Below are 22,340 nucleotides of genomic sequence, written 5' to 3' on the forward strand. Positions count from 1 at the left end.
TGCCCGCCGCTGCCCGGCCCGCCGTGCTTCCGCCTCCGCCGGGCTCCCTCCGTCCCGCCCGTGGCGCCGCTGGAGGTGCCGCTCGCTCTGCTGCCGGCGGAGCAGCACGGTCTTTCGGCTCCGCCTGGCGCGGGCTCTGGCCCGGCCCCGGCCGAGGCCCCGGCCCCGAAGGAAGCCCCTGCCACGGTTCCGCCCGCAGCCGCCCCGCTGCCGCCCGGCTCCCGGCCCGCCGCCGACAGCGCTGCCGGCAGCTTCCCCGCTCCGAGCTCCGCCGCTCGCCAGCTCGGCCGCCGGCCCCGAGCCGCCGCAGCCCGGGGCGGCTCGGCAAGCAGCAGCGCGCCGGGCGCTCGGCTGCCCCGGGCACAAGAGCGAGAGCGCGGTGCCGCCCGCACGGGCGGAGAAGCCTCGCCCAGAGCAGCTCTGCCGGGAGGGCCGCTGCTGGGCAGCGGCGGCTGCGGCAGCGTTTACTCCGGGACCCGGTAAGAGACGGGGCCGGGTCGGAGCGGGGCGGCGGGCGGCGAGCTGAGCCCGCCGCTGGCCTTGGCTCGCAGGCGGCCATCAAGCGAGCGTGCCGGGAGCGCGTCTGGGAGTGGGCGCGGCCGGTGAGGGAGCGGGGCCCGCGGAGGAGCCGGCGGGGCGAGCCGGGCGGGGCTGAGGCGAGGCCCGGCAGGGCGGCAGGCGGAGGGGAGCGAGCGTGGAGAGAGCGGGGCCCGCGCAGCGTGCCGGGCCGGGCAGTGGCGAGCCGCGGCGGGGCCGGGCAGGGGGCCCAAGGCGCGGCGCAGCATCGGCCCCGCTGTCGGCATCGCGGTCCCCCCGCAGCACAAGGGCGCCCTTGTGGCCCTGGAGCTGGCGCTGCTGTGGAAGGTGTGGCGGCCCGGCTTCCGCGGCGTGGTGCGGCTCCTGGGCTGGTTCGAGGTGCCCGACGGCTTGGCGCTGGTCATGGAGCGTGCGGAGCGCAGTCAGGAGCTCTGGTACTTGCTGGAGGAGCGGGGCTTCCTGACGGAGCCCGTGGCGCGGGGGCTGCTCCGCCCGGTGCTGGAGGCCGTGCGGCCCTGCAGCAGCCGCGGCGTCTACACCGCGACATCAAGGCCGAGAACGTCCTCGTGGACCTGGGCACAGGCGAGGCGAAGCTCATCGACTTCGGGTGCGGCACGATCCTCCAGGACACGTTCTACACCCGGATGTCAGGTGAGCCCAAAGCCGGGCCCAGCCGGGCAGCGGAGGTTCCCCCCTTTGCTGGCAGAGGGGGAACAGGGAGGGAGGGAGGGAGAATCCTTCTTCAGCCAGCTGCAGCCCAGTTGGTTTTCGGCAGGGCAGGGGCTGGCTGTTGTGGAACGGGAGCTGGCTGGGAGGGAGGGAGGGAGCAGCATGGGCCTGATGAGCTGCGCCCGTGTCCCATAGGAATGCCGGAGTACAGCCCAGCGGAGTGGATCCTCTTTGGCTGCTCCCATGGCCAGCCAGCCACCATCTGGTCCCTGGGCATCCTGGTGTACGAGCTGTGCTGTGGGCACCTTCCTTTCCCAAGGAGATGTGGAAAGGCCATTGGATCCACACCATCCAAAAGACCTGGTTTTCCCGTGCCTCTCCCTGGCTAGAGGCAGGGCCCCTTTAGCCGTGGTTATTCTTTCTTTCCTGGGCGTTCATACTAGAGGTACCTTTTAAGGGGATCTGACAGATCATACCCAGCAGCTTGGTCATGGCAGGAGGCTACCTTCACCTTACTGGAACTCCCTCGATTAGTGTTTCCTTCCTTGAGTTGAGTTTTCCCTCCTTGTGCTGCTAAGACAGAAGTGGGTTTCCCATCCCACGTTCCCATGCCTTCCCCATGGTCACTCAGGAAGAAGCACAGGTCAGTTCGTGGGATGTACTCTCACAGTAGCTGGGGGACGTTGGGCTCTGACTTTGGGGCCTGTGACTTGCACTAGTGCTGCATTTATCTTACCTCCTGCCTCATCTCCCTCATTTCCTCTTTAAATTCTTTTCTGAGGTCCTTAACCACAGCACAGACTGCATCAGGCCTGCATGGGGCCATTGATCACACTCTCATTATTTCTAAGCTTGTTGGTGGCAGAGCCCACTGTGTCTCGGTTGGTATGGGCATTAATGGTTGCAGTGAAGGTGGTGTATTGAGATGGCCCCAGATTTGCCAGACTCCACAGCATTTGGGTGCTCTGATTTCATCTTCGATCTCCTTGGTTCTACAGGGGCGACTGCTGCTGGCTGTGGCTGCCCTTGCAGTTCAGCTGGAACCTGGATGGTTGTAATGTCTGTGGGTTTCACTCCTGCACCGTCAGACTCTTCCTCTTTGAGGCAGGGGGAGGGTTTCTCACCAGCTGGGGATGTGTGTGTGCTCCTTCAGCATCTGGCCACCTCCTTGTTTGGGGAAGGGTTTTCTTTTCTGTTCTTCCTTTTCACCTGTAGAATTTCTTGCCAGTGAGTTGCTAATGGCAGGTGATTGCTGGGTGCTTCAGACAAAGGGAGAGCTCTGTTTCTTTGGGAGTTTTCCCTGGGGAAGCAGGAGGAGGGCCAGAGCTACGGTGGGATTTGGGCTGGGGGAAGGGGCTGGGTGCAGCTCCTAGCCCTGTCTTGGCTTTGGAGGAGCACTGTGGGAGCCACTGCTCATGGGGAAAGGAATTCCACTGCTGCTGCAGGAGCCCAGCCCAGAGCTGCTTCCTCTGCCGTGGGGTGAGCCTCTGCTGGTGACAACAGCCACTGAACTGGGACCTTATTAACACCCACCTCAATAAAGGAGACACCAATCCCCTTCTGCTCGGATGCCTGGGATCCTGAGCTCGGCTCTCCCTGCCCTGATGGGAGCCCCTCACCCCTGCCTGTTAGCTGTACTTAGCCGAAGCAGGAGGCCTGAGGCATCATCTTACAAGGGTAACAAGGCTCTTCTTTTATAGGGCTTTACCTATATGCAACATTGACATACAATTCTTTCAGTCTTAAAGAATAATCTTAAATTTCATTCACGTGAATTTTGACCTCTGTAATATTTGTGTATGATAGATTTGAGTTAACTCTGTTCTGAATCATGTCTTCATAGAATCATAGACTCATGGAATCACTAAGGTTGGGAAAGGTCTGTGAGACCATGGAGTCCCAGCAGTGCTCGATGCCCAGCTTGTCCCCAGCCCAGAGCCCTGAGTGCCACCTGCAGGCCTTCCTGGGACAGCTGCAGGGATGGGCACTGCAAAGCTCCCTGGGCAGCCCCTGCCAAGGCCAGAGCAGCATTTCCCTGGGGAAATTCCTCCTGGTGTCACTTCCATCTCCTTGATGTCATCCTCCACATCTACTTCCATGTCCTCAACCTGGTCTTCCACGTCCACCTCCATCATTTCTTCCTCATTCAGCACCATGTCCACTTCCATCTCCTCCACAGTGTCTCTGTTAGTCTGCAAGAGACAGCACAATCTCACAGTGGGGTTCCTGTCCCACACCATCCATTGCCACGTGGCTGCAGCCTGCTCAAGCAGGCTGCCCCCTCCCTAGAATGGCACTGTACCTCCACTGGCGCAGCAGTGCTCATCCTGCTGGGGTTGGTGCTCCAGAGCAGGCAGCAGGAAAAGCCCAGGCAGCAGCAGCAACAGCTGAGTGCTGCCGGGCAGAGCGCAGAGCGAGCGCCAACTGAGCGCTGGCAGCAGGCAGAGTGTCTGCTGTGGTGGTTTCCAGGTGCTGGACGTTCCACCTGGAACACTGTGGGAGCTGTGATGTCACAGAAGTTTCAGGGCCGCTCCACACTGGGAGGTGGGCGTGGTGGAATGATGAAATCCTTGAATGGTTTGGCTTGGAAGGGACCCTAAAGATCATCTGGTTCCAAGCTGAGCAGCCTCCCAGCACAGCAGGTTGCTGCGGCCCCTGTCCAAGCTGGCCTTGGATGTTGGTGGGCATGGGGTATGCACAGCCTCTCTGCGCTGGTCCCTGTGTCAGGGACAAGCACCCTGACAGGAAAGAACTTCTTGCCATCATGGAATGGATTCCAGCTCTTGCAGTTTCATCCCATTCCCCCTTGTTCTGTCACTTCAGTTGCTGACAAAGAGTCCTCTCCCACTTCCCTGTGGGTCAGGCTGTTCCTGCAGTGTCACACATATGGCTGAAGCTGCAGCCAGGAGAGAGAGAAGCCAAGCTGGCAGAGAGAGGAAATGGGGAAAGTGACATGAGAGATGAGAGGAGAAGGAAAAAGTAGAGACATGCAAGGCATTGGGTTGGGTGGGCTGCGGGATTCCTGCCTTTTATTAGAGGCCAGGTTCTCTGGTGCACTCAATGACTGTGTGATTGCGGCGTGTCCACAGTGAGCCCGTGTGAGCGAGCTGCACTCCCAGAGGCCGGAGCACACTTGCTTCAAGTGCTGATGAATGAGGCCAGAGATGTGGAACCCCAAACGCTGTGCATTGCCATGAAGAGGGTCCAGGGCCAGAGAGAAAATGAGGCTGGGGTCTGAGGGTTTCATTCGGGGGGGAGAAGGGGTGAAGCCAGGACCAGCAGGGGAGAAGAGAGAGGAGAACATTCTCTGGAGAGTAGATATAAGGAAAAAATGGCAGTTGAAGTGGGTGATAGCAACAAAACCTGCAGATTGCAAGAGGCTGCAAGTGGCCATGGGTGAGAGCCTTGCATTCAGAGGGGTTTCTCTGTTTCACCTTGGTCCCCTTTGCCCTAAGGTATTACAGTTGCAATGAGAGGCCCCTGGGCCTCCACAAGTGCCCCCTTTTTGTTTTCAAGAATGAAGGCTTCTGCCATGGACTTTTGCAAGCGTTGAGCAAAACTGGATAGAATAACCAAGACAATGAATACAAGAAACAAAGCCCACAAAACAGTCTTGACTAAATCACAGAATCACAGAATCATGAGTTTGGAAGAGACCCCTAAGATCATCAAGTCCAACCTATGCCCTAACATCTCAACTAGACTATAGCACCAAGTGGCATGTCCAGTCTTTTTTTAAACACATCCAGTGATGGTGATTCCACCACCTCCCTGGGAAGACAGTTCCAGTGCTTTATTATTCTTTCAGTGAAAATTTTTTTCCTAATATCTAACCTATACCTTCCCTGACGTAGCTTGAGACTGTGTCCCCTTGTTCTGTCAGTTGCTGCCCGGTGGAAGAGACCGACCCCCACCTGTCTACAACCTCCCTTCAGGAAGTTGTAGAGAGCAATAAGGTCACCTCTAAGCCTCCTCTTCTCCAGGCTAAACAACCCCAGCTCCCTCAAATGTTCCTCGTAGGGCTTGTTTTCCAAGCCCCTCACCAGCCTCGTTGCTCTCCTCTGGACACGCTCAAGTATCTCAATATCCTTCCTAAATTGAGGGGCCCAGAACTGGACACAGTACTCAAGATGTGGCCTCACCAGTGCCGAGTACAGGGGGAGAATGACCTCCCTGCTCCTGCTGCTCACACAAGTCCTAATGCAGGCCAGGATGCCGTTGGCCTTCTTGGCCACCAAGGCACATTGCTGGCTCATATCCAATCGGCTGTCAACCAGCACCCCCAGGTCCCTTTCTGCCTGAACACTATCCAGCCACACCGTCCCCAGCCTGTAACGCTGTAGGGGATTTTTGTGGCCAAAATGCAGAACACGGCACTTAGACTTATTAGACTTCATATTGTTGGACGTAAAGATGAAAGCCAGCCTTTCATGCCCCAGTCTTTCAACAGTCCAGTGAGCCAGTCGTTGTTGCCTTTTGTCTGGATCTTATTGATTTGATCTGTGAGCAGCTGGCCGCTCTGGTATACTGAGTCCCTATGTGAGAAGAGGTTGACATGCGTGGCCATGGGCAAGAAATTGTGGCTTGGCTGTGGAACCACCCATGCGAAGGCATGCGGCATAGTTAGGAGCATCCAGCTTCCTGCTGCAGTGGCAACAAAGGACAGCATCCTTTGACTTTAGCTAATTTAGTAGTGGGTGGAGGCTTGGGTGGCCTGAAAGTAAAGAGATAGGGAGATTGCAATGTGAAACTGAAATTCTGGTCCCACTAAACTTTCTCTTCTGTAAGGCAAGGGTTTGAAGTCAGCTTATTAGAAGAATCAAATATCAAGGCTAGAATACAGTTTTTCCAATTGTTAAGCGGGATATCGCAGTTAGTGGTGTCTGAGCTCTCTTGGTGTTGGTGTGTGTGGTCCACACTGCTTAGGAGATCTTCTTCTGTCCTTCTTCTTCTTTTGCAGGCTGCTGCTGTCTCTCTTAGGCTTTTGTTCTGTTTTTCTGATGGTGGCTGTGGTGTTTGCCTGGCCATTGGCAGAAGAGTTTTATGTTTTTTGCTGGGATGCGTCTTGGGCCTGCTGCTGTAGAGACACAAGCATATCCTCCCTCCCAAGTAATGAATGGGAAAGGGCCCATAATTTCTTTGGATTCAGGGTCTTTGATCAAGACAGGTGGCTTTTCTTTTTATTGGGCTGCCAATTAAATATAAAATGCCTGATGACTGGGGGAGTTGTTCAAAAAGTTGAGCACATCAAGGGCCTTGGCCAGGCTCTCAATGGGAGATACTATGTGGACTCCCTGTCTCTGTTCATCAAGGATCCTTTGGATGGAAGAGTGGGCCCTCTGGACGATGGACTGTCCTGTGGCAGAGTGTGGTATGGCTGTGACATGTTTTGTAGCCCACTGGTCAGAAAATGGTTGGAATCAGTGGGAGGTATAAGCAGGACCATGATCAGTTTTAATTTCCTGTGGAACAGGGGAGGTGGAAAAGGCTAAAAAGTAACGTTTTATAGCATCTTTTGATTTTTCAGCAGCATGGGCAGGGGCAGAAACCGCAGCGTTGTCGGTGTGGATTGAGACGGGGATGTATTTTAGTCTCCCAAAAGGGGCTTGGTGTGTGATGTGTGATTGCCCGATCTGGAGAGTCTTTAGTCCTCTTGGATTGAGTGCAGCTCTGACAGAAGCAAAGGCACGTTGCTGACAATTTGGGCAGGTGGCTGCCATGAATCTTGCCCGATCTTGGGTAATTTTAAAGATGCTGAGCGGTGCAGGAATGTTTTGATGGTAGAAGTAGTGGCGGATCCTAGCCTGGTCAGAAAGATTCCGTAGGGAGGTTTGGAGAAGCATTGCTGAGGCATCTGCTCTAGCATTGCCTACTATAAATGCAGGAAGGGTGGTATGAGACCTTGTGTGCATGATATAGCGTGGGTGTTGTCTGTGGGACAGAAGAGAAATGAAAGGGGAAAGCAAATGCTCTAGTTGGGGTTAGAAATGTCTTTGAAAATGGAATTTTCGGCCCGCTGCACTAGGTCATAGACATGTGCCGAATCAGTGATCAAAGGAAGAGGTTCTTTGAAAGTGGAGAAGGTCCTAAGGACTGCAGTCAATTCAGCAATTTGGGCAGGGTGAGGATCCCCTGGCTTGGCTTTTGTCTCTTGAGCAATGCGGGCCCAGGGCAGTGCAGAGCAGGGTGGGAAGCAGAGCCCGGAGCCTTTGGAGGCTGCAAGCCTTAAACATCAGCCCCTGCAGCAGCCCAGATGCAGGTGCCACAGTTGCCAAGGCTGTCAAGGCCTTGAGAGCGGGCAGGTGGATTTTGCATCCCTGTGGGCTGATGGCGGCTCTGGAGCCAGGAGTGGCTGTGGCTGCAGCAGGAAGGGTGGCTGAAAGTTTGCTGCCTTGCTTTGGTGGCATGGCTGCAGGGGCCAGTGCAGTGAGAGCCCCCTCTGTGCTGGTGAGAGCTCAGCTCTTGGGGACGCGGCTGTGCCCCAGCCCAGGAGCAGCAGCAGCAGTGGCCAGCGGCAGCAGTGGTGTCAGTGGGACCCCCTGTGCACAGGGAGCCCCAGCCGCGGGGTGGCCGTGGCAGCAGCCCCAGGGAGCTCCAGCCCCGGGATCCCGGAACAAGTGGAAATCCCAACTGTGCAAACGCTGCCTGTGCCTCTTGGGTTTTCTTTGGTTGAGGGGATTTCGAGGTACGTTAGAAGTCTCTTTTTCTCTAACTTAGCTGTCGAAGGAAGAGTTGAGAAGTATGTGCTTCACTCTCTTAAGGTTGATTTTTATATTTTGTCTAAAACATTTTTTTGCTGGCCTGCTGAGGTTTGTTCAGCAGGTCAGCTTAAGGTACTCTTTTTGCCTCTTGGGTTGGTGTTATCTTTTATATTAAAACCTGACTATACTATGTTTACAAGAATGTTTTAATAGCTATTACTTAAGTTAGATAGTGACTTTCTACTTGAAACCAATATGTGAATGGTAATATCGTCTTTCATATGGATGCTAGCGAGAAGAAAGAGGAAGGACTGGGTACACCCAAATTTTTCTATCTATGTAGATAATACCAAACTCTTTCGTACAAGGTTCAAAACCTCTGTGTACAGTGCTCTAAATGTTTTCCGTTCACTTTGTGATTACTATTACTAGACTATCTAAATTGTTGTGACTTTTAATTCTTGACATAAAGGTGGTAACATGCTTTATGGGTTAAATTCAAAGGCCCAGGGGTCTTTGGCTACATGCCAGGGTCTCTGAACCCCCTGCCAGGGATTTAAAGCCCCCTGGCTGGGGCTGGAATCATTTAGGATGGTCAGGGGTGGTCCGGGGTTCTGACAGTGCCCAAAGGAATGAGAAAGAGAAGTGAAGTTTTATAAAGAATCATTATTTATTTGCTGAACATCGGCAAACACGAGGATTTACAGAACACATTTCATTACAACAATCCTCATAACAACAACAACAACAATCTACTGTACATATTTCCATGGGATCCTATGGAGTAACAATCTTCAAAACATATTTACAAAGAACTACTAACCTAAGAACATATTTACAAAAATATCCTAACTTTTCAAACATATATACACCGCCGTAATATCTACAGCCATCATCTGCATCAGTCCTGGAAGGAAGAAAAAAGCAAAGCTGGAGTCAGCTGCCAGCACTGGGCCCAGCTGGGCCCCAAGAGCTGGGACAGGGCTGGCAGGGCTGGTGTGGCCCCAGGCAAGTGCAGGGCAGGCCAGGGCTGGTGCTTGAGGCAGCACAATCCAGGCCCCCTGCGGGCAGCGTGTCCCTGAGCGGGGCCATCCAGCCCAGCCCCAGCCTGGCGCCAGGGCAGCCACTGTGTCTGTGGGCAGGGCATGGGGAGCATCTGCCTGTCTTACTTGTGGGGCTCCATCTTCATCCAAGGACCATGGGCTCCTCCTCATCCTTCTCATCCACTTCCATCGCCTCGATGTCATCCTCCTCATCAACTTCCATCTCCTCAACCTGGTCTTCCACGTCCACCTCCATCATCTCTTCCTCATTCAGCACCATGTCCACTTCCATCGCCACCACAGTGTCTCTGTTAGTCTGCAAGAGACAGCACAATGTCACAGTGGGGTTCCTGTCCCACACCATCCATTCCCACATGGCTGCAGCCTGCTCAAGCAGGCTGCCTCCTCCCTGGAATGGCACAGTACCTCCACTGGCGCAGCAGTGCTCATCCTGCTAGGGTTGGTGCTCCAGAGCAGGCAGCAGGAAAAGCCCAGGCAGCAGCAGCAACAGCTGAGTGCTGACGGGCAGAGCGCAGAGCGAGCGCCAACTGAGCGCTGGCAGCAGGCAGAGTGTCTGCTGTGGTGGTTTCCAGGTGCTGGACGTTCCACCTGGAACACTGTGGGAGCTGTGATGTCACAGAAGTTTCAGGGCCGCTCCACACTGGGAGGTGGGCATGGTGGAATGATGAAATCCTTGAATGGTTTGGCTTGGAAGGGACCCTAAAGATCATCTGGTTGCAAGCTGAGCAGCCTCCCAGCACAGCAGGTTGCTGCGGCCCCTGTCCAAGCTGGCCTTGGATGTTGGTGGGCATGGGGTATGCACAGCCTCTCTGCGCTGGTCCCTGTGTCAGGGACAAGCACCCTGACAGGAAAGAACTTCTTGCCATCATGGAATGGATTCCAGCTCTTGCAGTTTCATCCCATTCCCCCTTGTTCTGTCACTTCAGTTGCTGACAAAGAGTCCTCTCCCACTTCCCTGTGGGTCAGGCTGTTCCTGCAGTGTCACACATGTGGCTGAAGCTGCAGCCAGGAGAGAGAGAAGCCAAGCTGGCAGAGAGAGGAAATGGGGAAAGTGACATGAGAGATGAGAGGAGAAGGAAAAAGTAGAGACATGCAAGGCATTGGGTTGGGTGGGCTGCGGGATTCCTGCCTTTTATTAGAGGCCAGGTTCTCTGGTGCACTCAATGACTGTGTGATTGCGGCGTGTCCACAGTGAGCCCGTGTGAGCGAGCTGCACTCCCAGAGGCCGGAGCACACTTGCTTCAAGTGCTGATGAATGAGGCCAGAGATGGGTCTTTGTGTGGAACCCCAAACGCTGTGCATTGCCATGAAGAGGGTCCAGGGCCAGAGAGAAAATGAGGCTGGGGTCTGAGGGTTTCATTCGGGGGGGAGAAGGGGTGAAGCCAGGACCAGCAGGGGAGAAGAGAGAGGAGAACATTCTCTGGAGAGTAGATATAAGGAAAAAATGGCAGTTGAAGTGGGTGATAGCAACAAAACCTGCAGATTGCAAGAGGCTGCAAGTGGCCATGGGTGAGAGCCTTGCATTCAGAGGGGTTTCTCTGTTTCACCTTGGTCCCCTTTGCCCTAAGGTATTACAGTTCAATGGCAGGCCCCTGGGTCTCCACAACTGCCCCCTTTTTGTTTTCAGGAATGAAGGCTTCTGCCATGGACTTCTGCATGCGTTGAGCAAAACTGGATAGAATAACCAAGACAATGAATACCAGAAACAAAGCCCACAAAACAGTCTTAACTAAAGGTGAAAGCCAGCCTTTCGTGCCCCAGTCTTTCAAAAGTCCAGTGAGCCAGTCGTTGTTGTCTTTCGTCTGGATCTTGTTGATTTGATCTGAGCAGCTGGACGCTCTGGTATACTGAGTCCTTATGTGAGAAGAGGTTGACAAGCGTGGCCATGGGCAAGAAATTGTGGCTTGGCTGTGGAACCACCCATGCGAAGGCATGCGGCATAGTGAGGAGCATCCAGCTTCCTGCTGAAGTGGCAACAAAAGACAGCATCCTTTGACTTTAGCTAATTTAGTAGTGGGTGGAGGCTTGGGTGGCCTGAAAGTAAAGAGATAGGGAGATTGCAATGTGAAACTTAAATTCTGGTCCCACTAAACTTTCTCTTCTGTAAGGCAAGGGTTTGAAGTCAGCTTATTAGAAGAATCCAATATCAAGGCTAGAATACAGTTTTTAGAAATGTTAAGCGATATATCCCGGATAGTGGTGTCTGAGCTCTCTTGGTGTTGGTCTGTGTGGTCCACACTGCTTAGGAGATCTTCTTCTGTCCTTCTTCTTCTTCTTTTCCAGGCTGCTGCTGTCTCTCTTAGGCTTTCATTCTGTTCTTCTGAAGGTGGCCCTGGTGTTTGCCTGGCCATTGGCAGAAGGGTTTGATGTTTTTTGCTGGGATCCATCTTGGGCGTGCTGCTGTAGAGACACAAGCATATCCTCTCCCCCAAGTAATGAATGGGAAAGGGCCCATAATTTGTTTGGATTCAGGGTCTTTGATCAAGACAGGTGGCTTTTCTTTTCACTGGCCTGCAGTGACATGAAATGCAAAATGCCTGATGACTGGGGGAGTTGGCTCCATAAATGAGGTGTTGAAAAAGTTGAGCACATCAAGGGCCTTGGCCAGGCTCTCAATGGGAGATAATATGTGGACTCCCTGTCTCTGTTGATCAAGGATCCTTTGGATGGAAGAGTGGGCCCTCTGGACTATGGACTGTCCTGTGGCAGAGTGTGGTATGGCTGTGACATGTTTTGTAGCCCACTGGTCAGAAAACGGTTGGAATCAGTGGGAGGTATTAGCAGGACCATGATCAGTTTTAATTTCCTGTGGAACAGGGAAGGTGGAAAAGGCTAAAAAGGAACGTTTTATAGCATCTTTTGATTTCTCACCAGCATGGGCAAAGGCGAAAACTGCAGCGTTGTCGGTGTGGATAGAGACGGGGATGTATTTTAGTCTCCCAAAAGGGGCTTGGTGTGTGATGTGAGATTGCCCGATCTGGAGAGTCTTTAGTCCTCTTGGATTGAGTGCAGTTCTGACAGAAGCAAAGGCACGTTGCTGACAATTTGGGCAGGTGTTTGCCATGGATCTTGGGTAATTTTAAAGATGCTGAGCGGTGCAGGAATGTTTTGATGGTGGAAGTGGTGGCGGATCCTAGCCTGTTCAAAAACATTCCGTGGGGAAGATTGGACAACCCTTGCTGAGGCATCTGCTCTAACATTGCCTACTATGAACCCAGGAAGGGTGGTATGAGGCCTTGTGTGCATGATATAGCGTGGGTGTTGTCTGTGGGACAAAAGAGAAATGAAAGGGGAAAGCAAATGCTCTAGTTGGGGTTAGAAATGTCTTTGAAAATGGAATTTTCAGCCCGCTGCACTAGGCCATAGACATCTGCCGAATCAGTGATCAAACGAATAGGTTCTCTGAAAGTGGAGAAGATCCTAAGGACTGCAGTCAATTCAGCAATTTGGGCAGGGTGAGGATCCCCTGGCTTGGCTTTTGTCTCTTGAGCAATGCGGAGCCACGGCAGTGCAGAGCAGGGTGGGAAGCAGAGCCCGGAGCCTTTGGAGGCTGCAAGCCTTAAACATCAGCCCCTGCAGCAGCCCAGATGCAGGTGCCACAGTTGCCAAGGCTGTCAAGGCCTTGAGAGCGGGCAGGTGGATTTTGCATCCCTGTGGGCTGATGGCGGCTCTGGAGCCAGGAGTGGCTGTGGCTGCAGCAGGAAGGGTGGCTGAAAGTTTCCTGCCTTGCTTTGCTGGCATGGCTGCAGGGGCCAGTGCAGTGAGAGCCCCCTCTGTGCTGGTGACAGCTCAGCTCTTGGGGACGCGGCTGTGCCCCAGCCCAGGAGCAGCAGCAGCAGTGGCCAGCGGCAGCAGTGGTGTCAGTGGGACCCCCTGTGCACAGGGAGCCCCAGCCGCGGGGTGGCCGTGGCAGCAGCCCCAGGGAGCTCCAGCCCCGGGATCCCGGAACAAGTGGAAATCCCAACTGTGCAAACGCTGCCCGTGCCCAAAGGAATGACAAAGAGAAGTGAGGTTTTAAAAAGAAGCCGTATTTATTTGCCAAAGATTGCCAAACTCTAGGATTTACAGAACACCTTTCATTACAACAATTCTTATAACAACAACAACAACAATAACAATCTACAGGATTTATTTACCTGGGATCCTATGGACTAACAATCTTCAAAACATATTTACAGAGAACTATTAACCTAAGAACATATTTACAAAAATATCCTAACTTTTCAAACATATATACACAGGCGTAATACGTACGGCCATCATCTCCAGCAGTCCTGGAAGGAAGAGAGAAGCAAAGCTGGAGTCTGCTGCCAGCCCTGGGCCCAGCTGGGCTGGGAGCTGGGCCCCAGGAACTGGGACAGGACTGGCAGGGCTGGTGTGGCCCCAGGCAAGTGCAGGGCCGGCCAGGGCTGGTGCTTGTGGCAGCACAATCCAGGCCCCCTGCGGGCAGCGTGTCCCTGAGCGGGGCCATCCAGCCCAGCCCCAGCCTGGCGTCAGGGCAGCCACTGTGTCTGTGGGCATGGCATGGGGAGCATCTGCCTGTCTTACTTGTGGGGCTCCATCTTCATCCAAGGACCATGGGCTCCTCCTCATCCTTCTCATCCACTTCCCTCTCCTCGATGTCATCCTCCTCATCAACTTCCATCTCTTCAACCTGCTCTTCCACATCCACCTGCATCCTTTCTTCCTCATCCTGCACCATGTCCACTTGCATCTCCTCCACAGTGTCTCTGTTAGTCTGCAAGAGACAGCACAATGTCAGAGTGGGGTTCCTGTCCCACACCATCCATTCCTACATGGCTGCATCCTGCTCAAGCAGGCTGCCCCCTCCCTGGAATGGCACAGTACCTCCACTGGCGCAGCAGTGCTCATCCTGCTGGGGTTGGTGCTCCAGAGCAGGCAGCAGGAAAAGCCCAGGCAGCAGCAGCAACAGCTGAGTGCTGCCGGGCAGAGCGCAGAGCGAGCGCCAACTGAGCGCTGGCAGCAGGCAGAGTGTCTGCTGTGGTGGTTTCCAGGTGCTGGACGTTCCACCTGGAACACTGTGGGAGCTGTGATGTCACAGAAGTTTCAGGGCCGCTCCACACTGGGAGGTGGGCATGGTGGAATGATGAAATCCTTGAATGGTTTGGCTAGGAAGGGACCCTAAAGATCATCTGGTTGCAAGCTGAGCAGCCTCCCAGCACAGCAGGTTGCTGCGGCCCCTGTCCAAGCTGGCCTTGGATGTTGGTGGGCATGGGGTATGCACAGCCTCTCTGCGCTGGTCCCTGTGTCAGGGACAAGCACCCTGACAGGAAAGAACTTCTTGCCATCATGGAATGGATTCCAGCTCTTGCAGTTTCATTCCATTCCCCCTTGTTCTGTCACTTCAGTTGCTGACAAAGAGTCCTCTCCCACTTCCCTGTGGGTCAGGCTGTTCCTGCAGTGTCACACATGTGGCTGAAGCTGCAGCCAGGAGAGAGAGAAGCCAAGCTGGCAGAGAGAGGAAATGGGGAAAGTGACATGAGAGATGAGAGAAGAAGGAAAAAGTAGAGACATGCAAGGCATTGGGTTGGGTGGGCTGTGGCATTCATGCCTTTTATTAGAGGCCAGGTTCTCTGGTGCACTCAATGACTGTGTGATTGCGGCGTGTCCACAGTGAGCCCGTGTGAGCGAGCTGCACTCCCAGAGGCCGGAGCACACTTGCTTCAAGTGCTGATGAATGAGGCCAGAGATGGGTCTTTGTGTGGAACCCCAAACGCTGTGCATTGCCATGAAGAGGGTCCAGGGCCAGAGAGAAAATGAGGCTGGGGTCTGAGGGTTTCATTCGGGGGGGAGAAGGGGTGAAGCCAGGACCAGCAGGGGAGAAGAGAGAGGAGAACATTCTCTGGAGAGTAGATATAAGGAAAAAATGGCAGTTGAAGTGGGTGATAGCAACAAAACCTGCAGATTGCAAGAGGCTGCAAGTGGCCATGGGTGAGAGCCTTGCATTCAGAGGGGTTTCTCTGTTTCACCTTGGTCCCCTTTGCCCTAAGGTATTACAGTTCAATGGCAGGCCCCTGGGTCTCCACAACTGCCCCCTTTTTGTTTTCAGGAATGAAGGCTTCTGCCATGGACTTCTGCATGCGTTGAGCAAAACTGGATAGAATAACCAAGACAATGAATACCAGAAACAAAGCCCACAAAACAGTCTTAACTAAAGGTGAAAGCCAGCCTTTCGTGCCCCAGTCTTTCAAAAGTCCAGTGAGCCAGTCGTTGTTGTCTTTCGTCTGGATCTTGTTGATTTGATCTGAGCAGCTGGACGCTCTGGTATACTGAGTCCTTATGTGAGAAGAGGTTGACAAGCGTGGCCATGGGCAAGAAATTGTGGCTTGGCTGTGGAACCACCCATGCGAAGGCATGCGGCATAGTGAGGAGCATCCAGCTTCCTGCTGAAGTGGCAACAAAAGACAGCATCCTTTGACTTTAGCTAATTTAGTAGTGGGTGGAGGCTTGGGTGGCCTGAAAGTAAAGAGATAGGGAGATTGCAATGTGAAACTGAAATTCTGGTCCCACTAAACTTTCTCTTCTGTAAGGCAAGGGTTTGAAGTCAGCTTATTAGAAGAATCAAATATCAAGGCTAGAATACAGTTTTTAGAAATGTTAAGCGATATATCCCGGATAGTGGTGTCTGAGCTCTCTTGGTGTTGGTCTGTGTGGTCCACACTGCTTAGGAGATCTTCTTCTGTCCTTCTTCTTCTTCTTTTCCAGGCTGCTGCTGTCTCTCTTAGGCTTTCATTCTGTTCTTCTGAAGGTGGCCCTGGTGTTTGCCTGGCCATTGGCAGAAGGGTTTGATGTTTTTTGCTGGGATCCATCTTGGGCGTGCTGCTGTAGAGACACAAGCATATCCTCTCCCCCAAGTAATGAATGGGAAAGGGCCCATAATTTGTTTGGATTCAGGGTCTTTGATCAAGACAGGTGGCTTTTCTTTTCACTGGCCTGCAGTGACATGAAATGCAAAATGCCTGATGACTGGGGGAGTTGGCTCCATAAATGAGGTGTTGAAAAAGTTGAGCACATCAAGGGCCTTGGCCAGGCTCTCAATGGGAGATAATATGTGGACTCCCTGTCTCTGTTGATCAAGGATCCTTTGGATGGAAGAGTGGGCCCTCTGGACTATGGACTGTCCTGTGGCAGAGTGTGGTATGGCTGTGACATGTTTTGTAGCCCACTGGTCAGAAAATGGTTGGAATCAGTGGGAGGTATTAGCAGGACCATGATCAGTTTTAATTTCCTGTGGAACAGGGAAGGTGGAAAAGGCTAAAAAGGAACGTTTTATAGCATCTTTTGATTTCTCACCAGCATGGGCAAAGGCGAAAACTGCAGCGTTGTCAGTGTGGATTGAGACGGGGATGTATTTTAGTCTCCCAAAAGGGGCTTGGTGTGTGATGTGAGATTGCCCGATCTGGAGAGTCTTTAGTCCTCTTGGATTGAGTGCAGCTCTGACAGAAGCAAAGGCACGTTGCTGACAATTTGGGCAGGTGTTTGCCATGGATCTTGGGTAATTTTAAAGATGCTGAGCGGTGCAGGAATGTTTTGATGGTGGAAGTGGTGGCGGATCCTAGCCTGTTCAAAAACATTCCGTGGGGAAGATTGGACAACCCTTGCTGAGGCATCTGCTCTAACATTGCCTACTATGAACCCAGGAAGGGTGGTATGAGGCCTTGTGTGCATGATATAGCGTGGGTGTTGTCTGTGGGACAAAAGAGAAATGAAAGGGGAAAGCAAATGCTCTAGTTGGGGTTAGAAATGTCTTTGAAAATGGAATTTTCAGCCCGCTGCACTAGGCCATAGACATCTGCTGAATCAGTGATCAAACGAATAGGTTCTCTGAAAGTGGAGAAGATCCTAAGGACTGCAGTCAATTCAGCAATTTGGGCAGGGTGAGGATCCCCTGGCTTGGCTTTTGTCTCTTGAGCAATGCGGGCCCAGGGCAGTGCAGGGCAGGGTGGGAAGCAGAGCCCGGAGCCTTTGGAGGCTGCAAGCCTTAAACATCAGCCCCTGCAGCAGCCCAGATGCAGGTGCCACAGTTGCCAAGGCTGTCAAGGCCTTGAGAGCGGGCAGGTGGATTTTGCATCCCTGTGGGCTGATGGCGGCTCTGGAGCCAGGAGTGGCTGTGGCTGCAGCAGGAAGGGTGGCTGAAAGTTTCCTGCCTTGCTTTGGTGGCATGGCTGCAGGGGCCAGTGCAGTGAGAGCCCCCTCTGTGCTGGTGACAGCTCAGCTCTTGGGGACGCGGCTGTGCCCCAGCCCAGGAGCAGCAGCAGCAGTGGCCAGCGGCAGCAGTGGTGTCAGTGGGACCCCCTGTGCACAGGGAGCCCCAGCCGCGGGGTGGCCGTGGCAGCAGCCCCAGGGAGCTCCAGCCCCGGGATCCCGGAACAAGTGGAAATCCCAACTGTGCAAACGCTGCCCGTGCCCAAAGGAATGACAAAGAGAAGTGAGGTTTTAAAAAGAAGCCGTATTTATTTGCCAAAGATTGCCAAACTCTAGGATTTACAGAACACCTTTCATTACAACAATCCTTATAACAACAACAACAACAATAACAATCTACAGGATTTATTTACATGGGATCCTATGGACTAACAATCTTCAAAACATATTTACAGAGAACTACTAACCTAAGAACATATTTACAAAAATCTTCTAACTATTCAAACATATATACACAGGTGTAATATGTACGGCAATCATCTCCAGCAGTCCTGGAAGGAAGAGAGAAGCAAAGCTGGAGTCTGCTGCCAGCCCTGGGCCCAGCTGGGCTGGGAGCTGGGCCCCAGGAACTGGGACAGGACTGGCAGGGCTGGTGTGGCCCCAGGCAAGTGCAGGGCCGGCCAGGGCTGGTGCTTGTGGCAGCACAATCCAGGCCCCCTGCGGGCAGCGTGTCCCTGAGCGGGGCCATCCAGCCCAGCCCCAGCCTGGCGTCAGGGCAGCCACTGTGTCTGTGGGCAGGGCATGGGGAGCATCTGCCTGTCTTACTTGTGGGGCTCCATCTTCATCCAAGGACCATGGGCTCCTCCTCATCCTTCTCATCCACTTCCATCTCCTCGATGTCATCCTCCTCATCAACTTCCATCTCTTCAACCTGCTCTTCCACATCCACCTGCATCCTTTCTTCCTCATCCTGCACCATGTCCACTTGCATCGCCACCACAGTGTCTCTGTTAGTCTGCAAGAGACAGCACAATATCAGAGTGGGGTTCCTGTCCCACACCATCCATTCCTACATGGCTGCATCCTGCTCAAGCAGGCTGCCCCCTCCCTGGAATGGCACAGTACCTCCACTGGCGCAGCAGTGCTCATCCTGCTGGGGCTGGTGCTCCAGAGCAGGCAGCAGGAAAAGGCCAGGCAGCAGCAGCAACAGCTGAGTGCTGCCGGGCAGAGCGCAGAGCGAGCGCCAACTGAGCGCTGGCAGCAGGCAGAGTGTCTGCTGTGGTGGTTTCCAGGTGCTGGACGTTCCACCTGGAACACTGTGGGAGCTGTGATGTCACAGAAGTTTCAGGGCCGCTCCACACTGGGAGGTGGGCATGGTGGAATGATGAAATCCTTGAATGGTTTGGTTTGGAAGGGACCCTAAAGATCGTCTGGTTCCAAGCTGAGCAGCCTCCCAGCACAGCAGGTTGCTGCGGCCCCTGTCCAAGCTGGCCTTGGATGTTGGTGGGCATGGGGTATGCACAGCCTCTCTGCGCTGGTCCCTGTGTCAGGGACAAGCACCCTGACAGGAAAGAACTTCTTGCCATCATGGAATGGATTCCAGCTCTTGCAGTTTCATCCCATTCCCCCTTGTTCTGTCACTTCAGTTGCTGACAAAGAGTCCTCTCCCATTTCCCTGTGGGTCAGGCTGTTCCTGCAGTGTCACACATGTGGCTGGAGCTGCAGCCAGGAGAGAGAGAAGCCAAGCTGCCAGAGAGAGGCAATGGGGAAAGTGACATGAGAGATGAGAGAAGAAGGAAAAAGTAGAGACATGCAAGGCATTGGGTTGGGTGGGCTGTGGCATTCATGCCTTTTATTAGAGGCCAGGTTCTCTGGTGCACTCAATGACTGTGATTGCGGCGTGTCCACAGTGAGCCCGTGTGAGCGAGCTGCACTCCCAGAGGCCGGAGCACACTTGCTTCAAGTGCTGATGAATGAGGCCAGAGACGGGTCTTTGTGTGGAACTCCAAACGCTGTGCATTGCCATGAAGAGGGTCCAGGGCCAGAGAGAAAATGAGGCTGGGGTCTGAGGGTTTCATTTGGGGGGGAGAAGGGGTGAAGCCAGGACCAGCAGGGGAGAAGAGAGAGGAGAACATTCTCTGGAGAGTAGATATAAGGAAAAAATGGCAGTTGAAGTGGGTGATAGCAACAAAACCTGCGGATTGCAAGAGGCTGCAAGTGGCCATGGGTGAGAGCCTTGCATTCAGAGGGGTTTCTCTGTTTCACCTTGGTCCCCTTTGCCCTAAGGTATTACAGTTGCAATGAGAGGCCCCTGGGCCTCCACAACTGCCCCCTTTTTCAAGAATGAAGGCTTCTGCCATGGACTTTTGCAAGCGTTGAGCAAAACTGGATAGAATAATCAAGACAATGAATACAAGAAACAAAGCCCACAAAACAGTCATGGCTAAAGATGAAAGCCAGCCTTTCATGCCCCAGTCTTTCAAAAGGCCAGTGAGCCAGTCGTTGTTGCCTTTTGTCTGGATCTTATTGATTTGATCTGTGAGCAGCTGGCCGCTCTGGTATACTGAGTCCCTATGTGAGAAGAGGTTGACATGCGTGGCCATGGGCAAGAAATTGTGGCTTGGCTGTGGAACCACCCATGCGAAGGCATGCGGCATAGTTAGGAGCATCCAGCTTCCTTCTGCAGTGGCAAGAAAGGACAGCATCCTTTGACTTTAGCTAATTTAGTAGTGGGAGGAGGCTTGGGTGGCCTGAAAGTAAAGAGATAGGGAGATTGCAATGTGAACCTTAAATTCTGGTCCCACTAAACTTTCTCTTCTGTAAGGCAAGGGTTTGAAGTCAGCTTATTAGAAGAATCAAATATCAAGGCTAGAATACAGTTTTTCCAATTGTTAAGCGGGATATCGCAGTTAGTGGTGTCTGAGCTCTCTTGGTGTTGGTGTGTGTGGTCCACACTGCTTAGGAGATCTTCTTCTGTCCTTCTTCTTCTTTTCCATGCTGCTGCTGTCTCTCTTAGGCTTTTGTTCTGTTTTTCTGATGGTGGCTCTGGTGTTTGCCTGGCCATTGGCAGAAGAGTTTGATGTTTTTTGCTGGGATCCGTCTTGGGCCTGCTGCTGTAGAGACTCAAGCATATCCTCCCTCCCAAGTAATGAATGGGAAAGGGCCCATAATTTGTTTGGATTCAGGGTCTTTGATCAAGACAGGTGGCTTTTCTTTTTATTGGGCTGCCAATTAAATATAAAATGCCTGATAACTGGGGGAGCTGTTGAAAAAGTTGAGCACATCAAGGGCCTTGGCCTCCAATGGGAGATAATATGTGGACTCCCTGTCTCTGTTGATCAAGGATCCTTTGGATGGAAGAGTGGGCCCTCTGGACTATGGACTGTCCTGTGGCAGAGTGTGGTATGGCTGTGACATGTTTTGTAGCCCACTGGTCAGAAAATGGTTGGAATCAGTGGGAGGTATAAGCAGGACCGTGATCAGTTTCAATTTCCTGTGGAACAGGGAAGGTGGAAAAGGCTAAAAAGGAACGTTTTATAGCATCTTTTGATTTTTCACCAGCATGGGCAGGGGCAGAAACCGCAGCGTTGTCGGTGTGGATTGAGACGGGGATGTATTTTAGTCTCCCAAAAGGGGCTTGGTGTGTGATGTGTGATTGCCCGATCTGGAGAGTCTTTAGTCCTCTTGGATTGAGTGCAGCTCTGACAGAAGCAAAGGCATGTTGCTGACCATTTGGGCAGGTGGCTGCCATGAATCTTGCCTGATCTTGGGTAATTTTAAAGATGCTGAGCGGTGCAGGAATGTGTTGATGGTAGAAGTGGTGGCGGATCCTAGCCTGGTCAGAAACATTCCGTAGGCAGGTTTGGAGAAGCATTGCTGAGACATCTGCTCTAGCATTGCCTACTATAAATGCAGGAAGGGTGGTATGAGACCTTGTGTGCATGATATAGTGTGGGTGTTGTCTGTGGGACAAAAGAGAAATGAAAGGGGAAAGCAAATGCTCTAGTTGGGGTTAGAAATGTCTTTGAAAATGGAATTTTCGGCCCGCTGCACTAGGCCATAGACATCTGCCGAATCAGTGATCAAATGAAGAGGTGCTCTGAAAGTGGAGAAGGTCCTAAGGACTGCAGTCAATTCAGCAATTTGGGCAGGGTGAGGATGCCCTGTCTTGGCTTTTGTCTCTTGAGCAATGCGGAGCCAGGGCAGTGCAGATCAGGGTGGGAAGCTGAGCCCGGAGCCATTGGAGGCTGCAAGGCTTAAACATCAGCCCCTGCAGCAGCCCAGATGCAGGTGCCACAGTTGCCAAGGCTGTCAAGGCCTTGAGAGCGGGCAGGTGGATTTTGCATCCCTGTGGGCTGATGGCGGCTCTGGAGCCAGGAGTGGCTGTGGCTGCAGCAGGAAGGGTGGCTGAAAGTTTGCTGCCTTGCTTTGGTGGCATGGCTGCAGGGGCCAGTGCAGTGAGAGCCCCCTCTGTGCTCAGCTCTTGGGGACGCGGCTGTGCCCCAGCCCAGGAGCAGCAGCAGTGGCCAGCGGCAGCAGTGGTGTCAGTGGGACCCCCTGTGCACAGGGAGCCCCAGCCGCGGGGTGGCCGTGGCAGCAGCCCCAGGGAGCTCCAGCCCCGGGATCCCGGAACAAGTGGAAATCCCAACTGTGCAAACGCTGCCTGTACCCAAAGGAATGACAAAGAGAAATGAGGTTTTAAAAAGAAGCCGTATTTATTTGCCCAAGATTGCCAAACTCTAGGATTTACAGAACACCTTTCATTACAACAATCCTTATAAGAACAAGAACAACAATAACAATCTACAGGATTTATTTACCTGGGATCCTATGGACTAACAATCTTCAAAACATATTTACAGAGAACTACTAACCTAAGAACATATTTACAAAAATCTTCTAACTATTCAAACATATATACACAGGCGTAATATGTACGGCCCTCATCTCCAGCAGTCCTGGAAGGAAGAAAGAAGCAAAGCTGGAGTCAGCTGCCAGCACTGGGCCCAGCTGGGCCCCAGGAGCTGGGACAGGGCTGGCAGGGCTGGTGTGGCCCCAGACAAGTGCAGGGCAGGCCAAGGCTGGTGCTTGTGGCAGCACAATCCAGGCCCCCTGCGAGCACTGTGTCCCTGAGCGGGGCCATCCAGCCCAGCCCCAGCCTGGCGTCAGGGCAGCCACTGTGTCTGTGGGCAGGGCATGGGAG

General features: G+C 53.2%; 1 protein-coding gene and 2 long non-coding RNA genes across 3 annotated transcripts in view; 1 reads left to right on the top strand and 2 right to left on the bottom strand.

Annotated features, from left to right (window-relative positions):
* Window positions 1-200: 200 nt before the first annotated feature.
* Window positions 201-22,340, top strand: part of LOC135303950 (hydrocephalus-inducing protein-like) — a 75,704-nt gene continuing 53,564 nt past the window's right edge. Inside the window, exon 1 of the mRNA XM_064426251.1 lies at window positions 201-1,188. The gene's annotated coding sequence lies outside the window, so the exon portion shown is untranslated. The remainder of the gene's footprint in view (window positions 1,189-22,340) is intronic.
* Window positions 8,559-9,480, bottom strand: LOC135302209 (uncharacterized). Its single transcript, XR_010363909.1, has 3 exons — window positions 9,377-9,480; window positions 9,077-9,266; window positions 8,559-8,814 (listed from the first exon to the last, which is right to left on the bottom strand). It is a non-coding gene; the product is annotated as an uncharacterized LOC135302209 (long non-coding RNA).
* On the bottom strand, window positions 13,004-13,939 carry LOC135302210 (uncharacterized). The gene is made up of 3 exons (XR_010363910.1): window positions 13,820-13,939; window positions 13,520-13,709; window positions 13,004-13,245 (listed from the first exon to the last, which is right to left on the bottom strand). It is a non-coding gene; the product is annotated as an uncharacterized LOC135302210 (long non-coding RNA).

This window comes from Passer domesticus, chromosome 6 (assembly GCF_036417665.1).
Source record: "Passer domesticus isolate bPasDom1 chromosome 6, bPasDom1.hap1, whole genome shotgun sequence".
Lineage (NCBI taxonomy): Eukaryota > Metazoa > Chordata > Aves > Passeriformes > Passeridae > Passer > Passer domesticus.